Consider the following 15,786-nt stretch of genomic DNA (forward strand, 5'->3'; position numbering starts at 1 on the left):
TTATAAGTAAAGTAAGCGAATGCCTGCGTGTTGTGCAGAAGCATCTATATAGCTGAAATCTTTATAAATATATGTTTTTTTAAATATAACAATAATGTTGTTGTTAAATTTGGTATAATATTTTGTATACTAAGATGACAAAATACAAGCTCATAATTGCAGCCGCAGGGGTGGAAGTCGTTGGGATGTCAGTGATTGTCTGTGTCGCACAATATTTCTGACGTTCATCTTCCGTAGCAATAGCCGATAAACCAGGCGCACATGTGGCCTACCTCTGCATGGCCATCCTCCTTCGTCGCCTTTTACGACATTTATCCAACGAATCTTCATCTTCATCACTCACCATCACACTCTTGCAACTACCGTAAACTTGCTTCATTATCGTTCGGCGACAAAATCTATGGCTTCAATCATCTCTAATAAAAAAATTGAAAAAATATATGGAAACACACAGGTGTCAACTGGAAATATGGTGGGAGTTAAAATTATGCAATGCGACGAGCAACATGGTAAACTCTGGTGGATCTGTCGTGGAACCCAGCTCAACTCAACGGGCAAGAAGACTGAGCTGCCCAATCTGACGGATGACCGACCTTGGGCTGGACACTAAAAATGAAAATACAAGAAAACAACTTTTACAAAATGGTGACATATTCCTGTCATTCATCATCTTTCATTTTTTTTTAAAACCTAAACCTGAAAAGAAATTAGATATAAATAAAATCAAGATCCGATTTAAATGAAACCCACTAATTTATCTTTATTTATTGATTTTAATGAACAAAGCTAAAAATTTGGAGACGAAATAACGATTACTATTGGCATGATGTTGATCATGAACTGAACATCTTTAGGAATTATTTTATTTAAATTGAGATTATAATTTATTTATTGAAAAATTTTAACGATTTTAAAAATATCTTTAGGAAATATTTTTGTTAAATTGATATTACAATTTAGTTTTTGCATTTAGCACTAAAATTTATCACTTTTAACTATTCAGAAAATATTCTTTGGGTTTTTTAAGTGAAACTGAAATTTATATTTAAGTTGACCATATAATGTTATATTTAAATTAACAATTTATGTATTTTGACCAAACTGTTCAAAGTTGTAGCTTTAAATTGATAATGGTTACATACAACAAAATATTAAATCTAATAAATTATATATAATATGTTAAATGTTAAAGTCATAACTTTATAAGTAAAAGTAAATATATTATTTTAATATTGAAATTTAGTTTATTTATGTTTACACTGAAGATTTGATATTTATTTAACCTTTTTAACCAAATTATAATAATTATTAGAAAGACAATACAATTTATCGCTTTTAATTATTTACAAAAAATTCTTTGGGTTGTTTTAGTTAAACTAAAATTTATATTTATGTTGACCCTGTGATGTTATATTTAAATTAATAATTTAAGAATTTTATACAACTTGTTCTAAATTTGAAACTTTAAAATGATAATGGTTTACATCCAACAATATATTAAAACTAATATATTAAGTATAATATGTTAAAAGTTAAAAAACATAACTTTATAAGTAGAAGTAAACATATTTTTTTAATATTGAAATTTAGTTTATATATGATTACACTTTAGGTTTGATAGTTTTTAACCTTATTAACCAACTTATAATCATTATTTAAAAGAAATTGAAATGTCAAAGGAGTTTTAAATATAACAATAACATCGTTGTTAATTTGATATAATAATTATTATACTAAATTAATAAAATATATTGATTTTTTTGAATTATATGATAATATATATTTATTATAACTGCATAATCTCAACCGTTTGAATGACTTCTACCTGCGAGTTACATATGAAAAAAAATTAAATATAATATATGGTTTAATGTTAATTAAATATAATTTATAGTTGTTATTGATAATTAATTTTTTAAAATTTTTTTGCTTGACGTTTTAATTTCTATCATTATAATTTTTTATAACGTCAAACATTGTTTTTTGATTTGAAAGATAACAATATAATCATTTATATAGAGTTATTTTTAACTATTGTTTTTGTAAGTTATTTTAAGCTACTTATTCGAAAACTAAGTTCGTTCGAACTGAAACTTCATCCTCCATTTCACGCTGCCTACCGACCACCGACATTATGCCGTGAAGCGGCGGCGGCGTCTCCATGATGCTAATCAAGCTCATGATCGCAGTTGCGGGCGTGGAAGTCGTCAGGATATCGGTGATTGTCTGTGTCGCATAGTATTTCTGACCTTCATCTTCCGTAGCAATAACCGATAAACCGGGCGCACCTGTGGTGAACCTCCCCATGGCCATCCTCCTCCATCGTGGCTCACGGCATTTATCCGGCGAATCTTCATCTTCATCACTCACCATCACACTCTTGCAACTACCGTAAACTCGCATCATTATCGTTCGACGACAAAATCTAAGGCTTCAATCATCTCTCAGAAAAAAATTGAAAAAATATATGGAAACACACATGTGTCAACTGGAAATATGGTGGGAGTTAAAATTATGCAATGCGATGACCAACGTGGTAAACTCTCGTGGATATGTCGTGGAACCCAGCTCAACTCAACGGGCATGAAGAATGAGCTGCCCAATCTGACCGATGACCGACCTTGGGCTGGACACTGAAAAATGAAAATACAAGAAAACAAATTTTACAAAATGGTGACATATTCCTGTCATTCATCATCTTTCATTTTTTTTCAAACCTAAACCTGAAAAGAAATTATATATAAATAAAATCAAGATCCGATTTAAATGAAAACCACTAATTTATCTTTATTTATTGATTTTAATGAACAAAGCTAAAAATTTGGAGAAGAAATAACGATTACTACTGGCATGATGCTGATCATGAACTGAACATCTTTAGGAATTATTTTATTTAAATTGAGATTATAATTTAGTTTTTGCATGTGGCACTACAATTTATCACTTTTAACTATTCACAAAATATTCATTGGGTTTCTTAAGTGGAACTAAAATTTATATTTAAATTGACACTATAATGTTTAATTAAATTAACAATTTAAGTATTTTGTCCAAACTGTTCAAAAGTTGTAGCTTTAAATGGATAATGGTTTACATACAACATATTAAATCTAATAAATTAAGTATAGTATGTTAAAAGTTACAAACATAACTTTATAAGTAGAAGAAAAGATACTATTTTAATAATGAAATTTAGTTTATTTATGATTACACTTTAGGTTTGATATTTATTTAACCTTATTAACCAATGTATAATCATTATTAGAAAGACACTACAATTTATCACGTTTAACTATTTACAAAATATTCGTTGGGTTGTTTAAGATAAACTAAAATTTATATTTAAGTTGATCCTATAATGTTATATTTAAATTTATAATTTAAGTATTTTATACAAATTGTTCAATATTTCTAGCTTTAAAATGATAATGGTTTACATCCAACAATATATTAAAACCAATAAATTATGTACAGTATGTTAAAAGTTAAAAAGCATAACTTTATGAGTAGAAGTAAAGATATTATATTAATATTATAATTTAGTTTATATATGATTACACTTTAGGTTTGATATTTATTTAATCTTATTAACCTACTAATAATCATGATTAGAAAGAAAACTGAAAAATCATGGGAGTTTCAAAAAATATGTGGTGAAAGGAAAAATGCATGGGAGTTTCAAATGATTGTGGTGAAAGGAAAAATGCTTCGTTTATAAGTATAGTAGGCGAATGCCTGCGTGTTGCGCAGAAGCATCTATATAGCTGAAATCTTTACAAATATATGTTTTTTTTTTTAAAATATAACAATAATGTTGTTGTTAAATTGGATATAATATTTCGTATACTAAGATGATAAAATATTTTGACTATTTTGAGTTATATGATAATATATATATACATCTATTAAAACTGTATAATCTCAGTCTTTTGAATGATCTCTACCTGCGGGTTACTCATGAATAAAACTAAATAAAATATATGGTTTAATATTATTCATAGTTGCTGTTATTGTTAACTAATTTTTTTAAATTTATTTTCTTAACATTTTAATTTCTATCAGTGTAATAATTTAAAACATCAAACAATTTTTTTTTTATTTTAAAGGTAATAATATAATGATTTATATAGAGTTATTTTCAACTATTGTAATTGTAAGATACTTTAAGCTATTTATTGAAAAATTTTAACGATTTTAATAATATCTTTAGGAAATATTTTTGTTAAATTGATATTACAATTTAGTTTTTGCATTTAGCACTAAAATTTATCACTTTTAACTATTCACAAAATATTCTTTGGATTTTTTAAGTGGAACTAAAATTTATATTTTAGTTGACTGTGTAATGATATATTTAAATTAACAATTTAAGTGTTTTGTCCAAACCGTTTAAAAATTATAGCTTTTAACTGATAATGGTTTACATACAACAACATATTAAATCTAATAAATTAAGTATAATATGTTTAAAATTAAAGACATAACTTTATCAGTAGAGGTAAAAATATTATTTTAATATTGAAATTTAGTTTATTTATGATTACACTTTAGGTTTAATACTTATTTAACTTATTAGCCAACTTATAATCATTATTAGAAAGATAATCCAATTTATCACTTTTTACTATTTATAAAATATTCTTTGGGTTGTTTAAGTTGAACTAAAATTTATATTTAAGTTGATCCCATAAGGTTATTTAAATAAACAATTTAAATATTTTATACAAATTTTTCAAAAGTTAGACCTAATAAATTAAGTATAATATGTTATAAGTTAAAAACATAACTTTATAAGTAGAAGAAAATTTATTTTTTTAATATTGAAATTTAGTTTATATATGATTACACTTTAGGTTAGATATTTGTTTAACCTTATTAACCAAATTATAATCATTATTAGAAAGAAATTGAAAAGTCATGGGAGTTTCAAATGAATATGGTGAAAGGAAAAATGTCTCCTATATAAGTATATTAGGCAAATGCCCGCATGTTGCGCAGAAGCATCTATATTGCTGAAATCTTTAAAAATATATGTTTTTTTTTATAAATATAACAATAATGTTGTTGTTAAATTTGATACATTAATTCGTCTACTAAGTTGGTATAATATATTGATTATTCTGAATTATATCATAATATATACATCTATTAAAACTGCATAATCAAAATCTTTTGAATGACCCTACTTGCGGGTTACTCATGAATAAAATTAAATATCATATATGGTTTAATGTTATTTATATTTGTTGTTGTTTTTAATTAAATTTTAAAAATTTATTTTCTTATCGTTTTAATTTCTGTCATTGTAATCATTTAAAACATCAAACAAATTTTTTTTTAAATGTAATAAAAATATCATTTATATAGAGTTATTTTTAGCTATTGTTATTGTAAGTTATTTTAAGCTATTTATTTGGAAATTTTAACGATTATAAAAATATATATAGGAAATATTTTAGTTAAGTTGATATTACAATTTAGTTTTTTCCATTTACCACTACAATTGATCACTTTTAAGTATTCACAAAATATACGTTGGTTATTTTAAGTGGAACTGAAATTTATATTGAAGTTGACCCTGTAATGTTATATTTAAATTAACAATTAAGTATTTTGTCCAAACTATTCAAAAGTTGTAACTTTAAATTCATAATGGTTTACACACAACAACATATTAAATTAATAAATTACGTATAATACATTAAAATTTGAAGAAAATAACTTTAAAAGTAGAAGTAAAAATTTTATTTCAAAATTGAAAATTAGTTTATTTATGATTGCACTTTAGGTTTGATACTTATTTAACTTTATTAACCAACTTATAATCATTATTAGAAAGACACTACAGTTTATCACTTTTAACTATTTACAAAATATTTGTTTAAGTTAAACTAAAATTTATATTTAAATTGATCTTGTAAGGTTATATTTAAATTAACAATTTAAGTATTTTATAAAAATTGTTCAAAAGTTGTAGCTTTAAAATGATAGTAGTTTACATACAACAATATATTAGACATAATAAATTAAGTATGATATATTAAAAGTTAAAAACATAACTTTATAAGTAGAAAAAAATGAATTTTTTTAATATTAAAATTTAGTTTATATATGATTACACTTTAATTTTATATTTATTTAACCTTATTAACCAACTTATAATTCTTGTTACAAAGAAATTGAAAAGTCAAGGAGTTTCAAATGAGTGTGATGAAAGGAAAAATGAATGGAAGTTTCAAATGAATGTGGTGAAAGGGAAAATGCTTCCTGTATAAGTATATAATGATATAATGACTAGGCGAATGACCGTGCGTTGCCCAGAAGCATCTATATAGCTGAAATCTTACATATATATATATATATATATATATATATATATAATATTGTTGTTAAATTTGATATAATAATTCATATACTAATTTGATATAATATATTTATTATTTTGAATTATATGATAATATAAATCTATTAAAACTGCATAATCTCAATCTTTGGACTGACCTCTACTTACGGGTTACTCATAAAAAAAAATTAAATATTATACATGTTTAATGTTATTTATAGTTCTTGATATTGTTAATTAATTTTTTTAAAACTATTTTCTTAACGTTTTAATTTATATAATTGTAATTATTTAAATTATTAAACAATTTTTGTTTTTTTTATTTTTAAGGTAACAATATAATAATCTATATAGAGTTATTTTTAACTATTGTTATTGTAATTTATTTTCATATACTTATTGCAAAACTTTTAACGATTATAAAAATATCTTTATGAAATAGTTTTGTTAAATTGATATTACAATTTAGTTTTTGCATTTAACACTATAATTTATCACTTTTAACTATTCACAAAATATTCTTTGGGTTTTTAAGTGGAACTAAAATTCATATTTAAGTTGACCCTGTATTGTTAATTTTAAATTAACAATCTAAGTATTTTTTTCAAACTCTTCAAAAGTTATAGCTTTAAACTGATAATGGTTTACATAAAACAACATATTAAATCTAATAAATTCAGTATAATATGTTAAAAATTAAAGACATAATTTTATAAGTAGAAGTAAAAATATTATCTTAATACTGAAATTTAGTTTACTTATGATTACACTTTAGGTTTGATACTTATTTAACCTTATTAACCTACTTATAATGATTACTAGAAGACACTGCAATTTATCACTTTTAACTATTTACAAAATATTCTTTGGGTTGTTTAAGTTGAACTAAAATTTATATTTAAGTTGATCCTTTAAGGTTATATTTAAATTAACAATTTAAGTATTTTATACAAATTCTTCAAAAGTTGTAGCTTTAAAATGATAATGGTTTACATACAACAACATATTAGACCTAATAAATTAAGTATAATATGTTAAATCTTAAAAACATAACTTTATAAGTAGAAGAAAATATATTCTTTTAATATTGAAATTTAGTTTATATATGATTACGCTTTGAGTTTGATATTTATTTAACCTTATTAAACAACTTATAATCTTTATTAGAAAGAAATTGAAAAGTCATGAGAGTTTCAAACGGATGTGGTGAAAGGAAAAATGAATAGGAGTTTCAAATAAATGTGATGAAAGTAAAAAGATTTCCTCTATAAGTATATAATGACTAGGCGAATATCCACGCATTGTGCGGAATACAATTATAAATTTAAAATATATGTTGTTAAAATATAAAAATGTCCTAGTTAACTTTGATATAATAACTCTTATACTAATTTGATATAAAATATTGATTATTTTGAATTATATGATCATATATAAATCTATTAAAGCTATATAGTCTATGTTGTCTCAATGGTCGCTACCAACATGTTATTCATAAATAAAATTAAATAGAGTATATGAATTAATGTTGTTTATAGTTGTTGTTATGATTAATTAGTTCAAAAAATAAATTTTAAAAACTATATTTGATTAACCTTTTTATTTTTATTATTATATTTATTTATAGGATCAAACATTGTTTGTGTTTTTAAAGTTAACAATATTACTTTTAACTATTATCATTGTAAGTTATTTGTAAGCTACTTATTTAGAAATTATTAATGTTTACAACAATAGTTTTAGGAAATATTTTAATTGATTTGGGATTACAACTTAGGTTTCACGTTTAACACTATAATTTATATATAATTTATAATTTATAACTATTTATAAAATAGTCGTTGGATTTTCTATAATTTTAATTGAAATTTCCATTTAAGTTAATACTTTAACACTGTATTTAAATTAATAATTTAAATATTTTATATAAATTATTCAAAAGTTGTGACTTTAAACTGACAATTTAAGAAATAACATATTAAAACTAAGTAGAAGTAAAATATGTTAATTTAATATTCAAGTGTAGTTAATTTTAGGATTACAATTTAGGTTTTGCATCTATTTAAAAATATTAACCAATTTATAATCATTATTATAAAGAAATTGAAAAGTAATAGGAGTTTTTAATACATGTGGTAAAAAAGAAAAACATATCTTTCATATTTACATGAAAATTTTAGAATATTAGTTAATTTTTTTGAAGCAGAACAAAATCAACAATCATATTTAACATATCTAATTAAATATTATCTACATCACGGTATATAACATATGATTGATAACATGTAACTGATTCTAATATATATATTAACGATTGAAGTAAAACATGCAACAATTGTATTAAAAAAATCTGAAACCAAGAAAAATATAGAAATAATTAGTATATAACAAACTTACAAATTAAAAGCTATAGTATAATAACATATCTCAAAAAGTGATCATAAGAACTCAAACCAACATACAAACCTTTAAGCTTGTTTTCTTTCTAAAGTTTGTATGTGATTTGTATACATGTCTACCCAAAAGGTTGATCTTTTTATAGTAAACGTTTCATTAACTGCTTATTAAACATAATATAAGTTATAAACCTTTTGAGTGTTCAATCATTATTAAGAAGACTTTTGAGTTGTATTAGTTAAAAGATGCGGGTTTCAAATGAATGTGGTTTGAGCTATAAGAAATTGAAAGGTCACGGAGGTTTCAAATGCATGTGGTGCAAGTAAAAATGTCTCTTTTATAAGTATACTAGATGAATTCTCGCACGTTGCGTGGCGAAGGTTAAAAATATATTGTTAGAATATTGAAAATTATATGTTTATAATGGTTATGTTATTGACAGTAACTTTGACATAATATTTTTATACTAAATTATATATATATATATATATATATATATATATATATATATATATATATATAATCTCAACTATTTTGAACAATAATATCCATCGACATCAACCCACATTCTTCATTAACATAATTAAATATAATTATCTATTTAGTATTATTTTTAACAATTGTTATGATTGATTAATTTAAATTTTTTACTTATCCAATTATTTTCTAATTTCATTAATGATGTTCATTTAAAATACAATTTATTTGTTGCTAACATTATGTAATTTATAATTTAATGTTATTATCATTTAAAATTATTATTCATTAATTTTAAACTACTTATTATTATTATTAATTAAAAAAAGACTTTTAAGAAACACAGAATATTATAAATCAAATATGAAACATATACTAAATAATAATGTGATAAGATTGGCAATATGCATTTCAAAAGAGACTTGAATGAATAATATCACATATCCATGATTTTTATAAACTGATTTTATTATTTATAACTATTGTTCGCTAATTTTAAAACCACTTATTATAATTAATAAGTGAAAGAAAACTTTTAAAAAGCATTTATTATTATACTTAAAATGTTAAACATATACTAAAATATAAAATGATATGATAGACAATTTGCATTTTAAAAGAGATGTACATGGATAATATGGATCACATGACATATCCATTATTTTTAATTAATTATTGCTTAAAAGCAACACAAACATACAAACATATATACAATATTTAATTAAATATTATTTATATCATATTCCATAACATATGATCGATAAAATGAATCTAATCTAATTTACTTTAAAATTTTAACCACAAGATACAATGATTGTCTTAAAAGAATACTTAAACTAAGAAAAAACAGAATTAATATATAACAAACTTACAAATTAAAAACTTTAACATAATAACATGGCTCGAAAAATGGTCCAAAGCCCTCAAACCAACACAAAAATCTTTAGATTTGTTTTCTTTGTGAATTTTGTATGTGATTGGTATTTGTGTGTCAGATTGACATTTTATAGTAGACTATCCATTAAAGACTTATTAAATCTATTATATACGTTATAAAACATTTGAATGGTTAATCATTATTAAGAGACTTTTGAGTGGTATTCAATGAAATAAGTGGTTTCAAATGAATATGGTTTGAGTAAAATGTATCATGGGAGTTTCAAATAAATGTGGTGAACAGAAAAATGTTTCTTTTATAAGTATATAAAGATTAGGCGAATGCCCGCGCGTTGCGCGTAAACATCTATATGGCTGAAATCTTTACTTATAAATGTTTTTTTGAATATATCAATAATGGTATTGTTAAATTTGATATAAAAATTTGTATACAAAGTTAATATAATATATTGATTATTTTGAATTATATGATTATATATATATATATATATATATATATATATTAATACTGCATACTCTCAATCTTTTAAATAACCTATACCCACGGACTACTTATGAATAAAATTAAATATAATATATGATTTAATATTATTTATAGTTGTTATTTCTAATTAATTTTTTTTTAAAATTAATTTGTTTAAGGTTTTAATTTCTATCATTATAATTATTTAAAACATCAAACATGGTTTTTTGATTTTAAGGGAAACACATCATTTACATAGAGTTATGTTTAACTATTGTTATTGTAAGTTATTATAAGCTACTTAATTAAAAACTTTTAACGATTATAAAATATCTTTTGCAAAATATTTTAGTTAAATTGATGTTACAATTTAGTTTTTAGTTTTAGAACTATAATTTATCACTTTTAACTATTCACAAAATATTCTTTGGATTTTTAAGTGGAACTAAAATTTATATTGAAGTTGACCCTATCATGTTATACTTAAATTGACAATGTAAGTATTTTGTCCAAACTATTCAAAAGTTGTAGCTTTAAACTGATAATGGTTTACATACAAAAGCATATTAAATCTGATAAATTAAGATTAATATGTTAAAAGCTATTGACATAACTTTATAAGTAGAAGTAAATATATTATTTTAATATAAAATTTTAGTTTGTTTATGATTACACTTTAGGTTTGATACTTATTTAACCATATTAACTAACTTATAATTATTATTAGAACGATACTACAATTTATCACTACCAGCTATTTATAAAATATTCTTTGGGTTGTTTAAGTTGAACTAAAATTTATATTTAAGTTCATACTGTTAGGTTATATTTAAATTAACAATTTAAGTATTTTTATGCAAATTGTTCAAAAGTTGTAACTTTAAATGATAATGGTTTACATAGAACAACATATTAAACTTAATAAATAAACTATAATACGATAAAACTTAAAAACATTACTTTATAAGTAGAAGCATCTGTATAGCCGAAATCTTTATATATATATATATATATATATATATATATATATATATATATATATATGTTTTTTAAATATAATAATAATGTTGTTGTTAAATTTGATATAATAATTCATATACTAAGTTGATATAATATATTGATTATTTTGAATTAAATGATAATATATACATCTATTAAAACTGCATAATCTCAATCTTTTGAATGACCTCTACATGCAAGTTACTCATGAATAAAATTAAATATAATATATGGTTTAATGTTATTTATAGTTGTTGTTATGGTTTATTAATTTTTTAAAATTTATTTACTTAACTTTTTAATTTCTGTCATTGTAATTATTTAAAACTTCAAACTTTTTTTTATTTTAAAGTTAAGAATATAATCATTTATATAGAGTTATTTTTAATTATTGTTATTGTAAGTTGTTTTAAGCTACTTATTTGAAAACTTTTAACTATTATAAAATTATCTTTAGGAATATTTTAGTTAAATTGATATTACAATTTAGTTTTTGCATTTAGTACTACAATTTATCACTTTTAACCATTTACAAAATAATCTTAGTGTTTTTTAAGTGGAACTGAAATTTATATTGAAGTTGACCCAGTAATGTTATATTTAAATTAACAATTTAAGTATTTTTTTCAAAACTTTTTAAGAGTCGTAACTTTAAACTAATAATGGTTTACAAATAAGAACATATTAAATCTAATAAAGTTAGTATAATATGTTAAAGTTAAAGACATAACATTATTAGTAGAAATAAAAATATTATTTCTATATTGAAATTTAGTTTATTTATGATTACACTTTAGGTTTGATACTTATTTAACCTTATTAACCAATTTATAATCATTATTAGAAACACACAACAATTTATCATTTTTAACTATTTACAAAATATTTTTTGGGTTGTTTAAGTTGAACTAAAATTTATATTTAAGTTGATCCTGTAAGGTTATCTTTAAATTAACAATGTAAGTATTTTATACAAATTGTTCACACGTTGTAGGTTTAAAATGATAATGGTTTACATACAACAACATATTAGACTTAATAAATTAAGTATAATGTGTTAAAAGTTAAAAACATATCAATATAAGTAGAATAAAATATATTCTTTTAATATTTTAAAATTTAGTTTATATATGATTATACTTTATGTTTGATATTTATTTAACATTATTAACCAACTTATAATTATTATTAGAAAGAAATTGGAAAGTCATGGGAGTTTCAAATGAATGTACCAAAAGGAAAAATACATGGGTAAAAATTACAATTTTGCCCTTTAGTATCAAAAAGAGAAAAAATAGTCTTTTGTTAATCTATTATTTCCAATAAATTTTTAGTTAATATTTTATTTTTTAGTTTATGCAAAGTTATAACATTGATTCAAATAAAATTATAATTATTGATTACCAAATATTTTGAATTTCAAAATGGTAATAAATAAGTATACTAGGTGAATGTCCGCACGTTGTGCAGAAGCATCTATATAGCTGAAATCTTTACAAATATATGTTTTTTTTATATAAAACAATAATGTTGTTAAATTTGATATAAAAATTCGTATACTAAGGTTATATAATATACTTACTATTTTGAATTATATGATAATATATACATCAATTAAAACTACATAATCTCAATCTTTTGAATGTCCTCTACCCGCGGCCACTAATGAATAAAACTAAATATAATATATGGTTTAATGTTATTTATAGTTGTTGTTATTGTTAATTATTTTTTTTTTAAATTTATTTGCTTAACGTTTTAATTTCTATCATTGTAATAATTTAAAACATCAAACATTTTTTTTAAGTTTAAAGGTAACAATATAATCATTTATATAGAGTTATTTTTAACTATTGTTATTGAAAGTTATTTTAAGATACTTATTAGAAAACTTTTAATGATTACAAAAATATCTTTAGGAAATATTTTAGTTAAATTGATATTACAAATTTCAATTATGTATTTAGCACTACAACTTATCTCTTTTAACTCTTCACAAAATATTCTTTGGGTTTTTTAAGTGGAACTGAAACAAATATTGAAGTTGACCCTGTAATATTATATTTAAATTAATAATTTAAGTATTTTGTCCAAAATAGTTTACATACAACAACATATTAAATCTAATAAATTAAGTATAATATGTTAAAAGTTAAATACATAACTTTATCAGTAGAATTAAAATATTATTTTAATATTGAAATTTAGTTTATTTATGATTACCCTTTAGGTTTGATACTTATTTAATCTTATTAACCAACTTATAATCATTATTAGAAAGACACTATAATTTATCAATTTTAACTATTTACAACATATTCTTTAGGTCGTTTAAGTTGAACTAAAATTTATATTTAATTTGATTCTGCAAGGTTATATTTAAAATAGAAATTTAAATATTTTATACAAATTGTTCAAAAGTTGTAGCTTTAAAATGATAATGGTTTACATACAACACACATTAGACCTAATAAATTAAGTATAATATGTTCAAAGTTAAAAACATAACTTTATACGTAGAAGAAAATATATTCTTTTAATATCTTTAAATTTAGTTTATATATCTTTACACTTTAGGTTTTATATTTATTGAACCCTATTAACCAATTTATAATCATTATTAGAAAGAAATTGAAAAGTCACGAGAGTTTCAAATAGAAGTGATAATATATATACATCTATTAAAACTACATAATCTCAATGTTTTGAATGACCTCTACCCACGGTTTACTCATGAATAAAATCAAATATAATATATGGTTTAATGTTATTTATAACTGTTATTATTAGTTAATTTTTTAAAATTTATTTGCTTAATGTTTTAATTTCTATCAGTGTAATTATTTAAAACATCAAACAATTTTTTTATTATTTTAAAGGTAACAATATAATCATTTGTATACAGTTGTTTTTAACTATTTTTTGTAAGTCATTTGAAGCTACTTATTTGAAAACTTTTAACAATTATAAAAATATCTTTAGGAAATATTTTAGTTAAATTGAGATTACAATTTAGTTTTTGCATTTAGCACTACAACTTATCACTTTTAACTATTCACAAAATATTCACTGGGTTTTTAAGTGGACTGAAATTTATATTTATGTTGACACTATAATGTTATATTTAAATTAACAATTTAAGTATTTTGACCAAACTGTTCAAAAGTTGTAGCTTTGAATTAATAATGGTTTACATACAACAAAATATTAAATCTAATAAATTAAGTATAATATGTTAAAAGTTAAAGTCATAACTTTATAAGTAGAAGTAAAGATATTATTTTAATATTCAAATTTAGTTTATTTATGGTTACACTGAAGATTTGATTTTTATTTAACCTATTTAACCAAATTATAATCATTATTAGAAAGACAATACATTTTATCACTTTTAACTATTTACAAAATATTCTTTGGGTTGTTCATGTTAAACTAAAATTTATATTTATGTTGACCTTGTAATGTTATATTTAAATTAATAATTTAAGTAACTTATACAAATTGTTCAAAATTTGAAACTTTGAAATGATAATGGTTTACATCCAACAATATATTAAAACTAATACATTAAGTATAATACGTTAAAAGTTAAAAAACATAACTTTATAAGTAGAAGTAAACATATTTTTTTAATATTGAAATTTAGTTTATATATGATTACACCTTAGGTTTGATATTTTTTAACCTTATTAATCAACATATAACCATTATTAAAAAGAAACTGAAATGTCAAAGGAGTTTTATATATAACAATAACGTTGTTGTTAATTTGATATAATAATTATTATACTAAATTAATAAAATATATTGATTATTTTGAATTATATGATAATATATATCTATTATAACTGCATAATCTCAACCGTTTGAATGACTTCTACCCACGAGTTACATATGAATAAAATTAAATATAATATATGGTTTAATGTTAATTATATATAATTTATAGTTGTTATTGATAATTAATTTTTTTAAATTTATTTGCTTGACGTTTTAATTTTTATCATTATAATTATTTATAACGTCAAACATTGTTTTTTGATTTTAAAGATAACAATACAATTATTTATATAGAGTTATTTTTAACTATTGTTATTGTAAGTTATTTTAAGCTACTTATTCGAAAACTAAGTTCGTCCGAACTGAAACTTCATCCTCCATTTCACGCTGCCTACCGACCACCGACAAGATGTCATGAAGCGACGGCGGC

The sequence above is a fragment of the Lactuca serriola genome, chromosome 4 (genome assembly GCF_051521515.1).
Source record: "Lactuca serriola cultivar US96UC23 chromosome 4, Lser_US96UC23_V15, whole genome shotgun sequence".
Taxonomy (NCBI): Eukaryota; Viridiplantae; Streptophyta; class Magnoliopsida; order Asterales; family Asteraceae; genus Lactuca; species Lactuca serriola.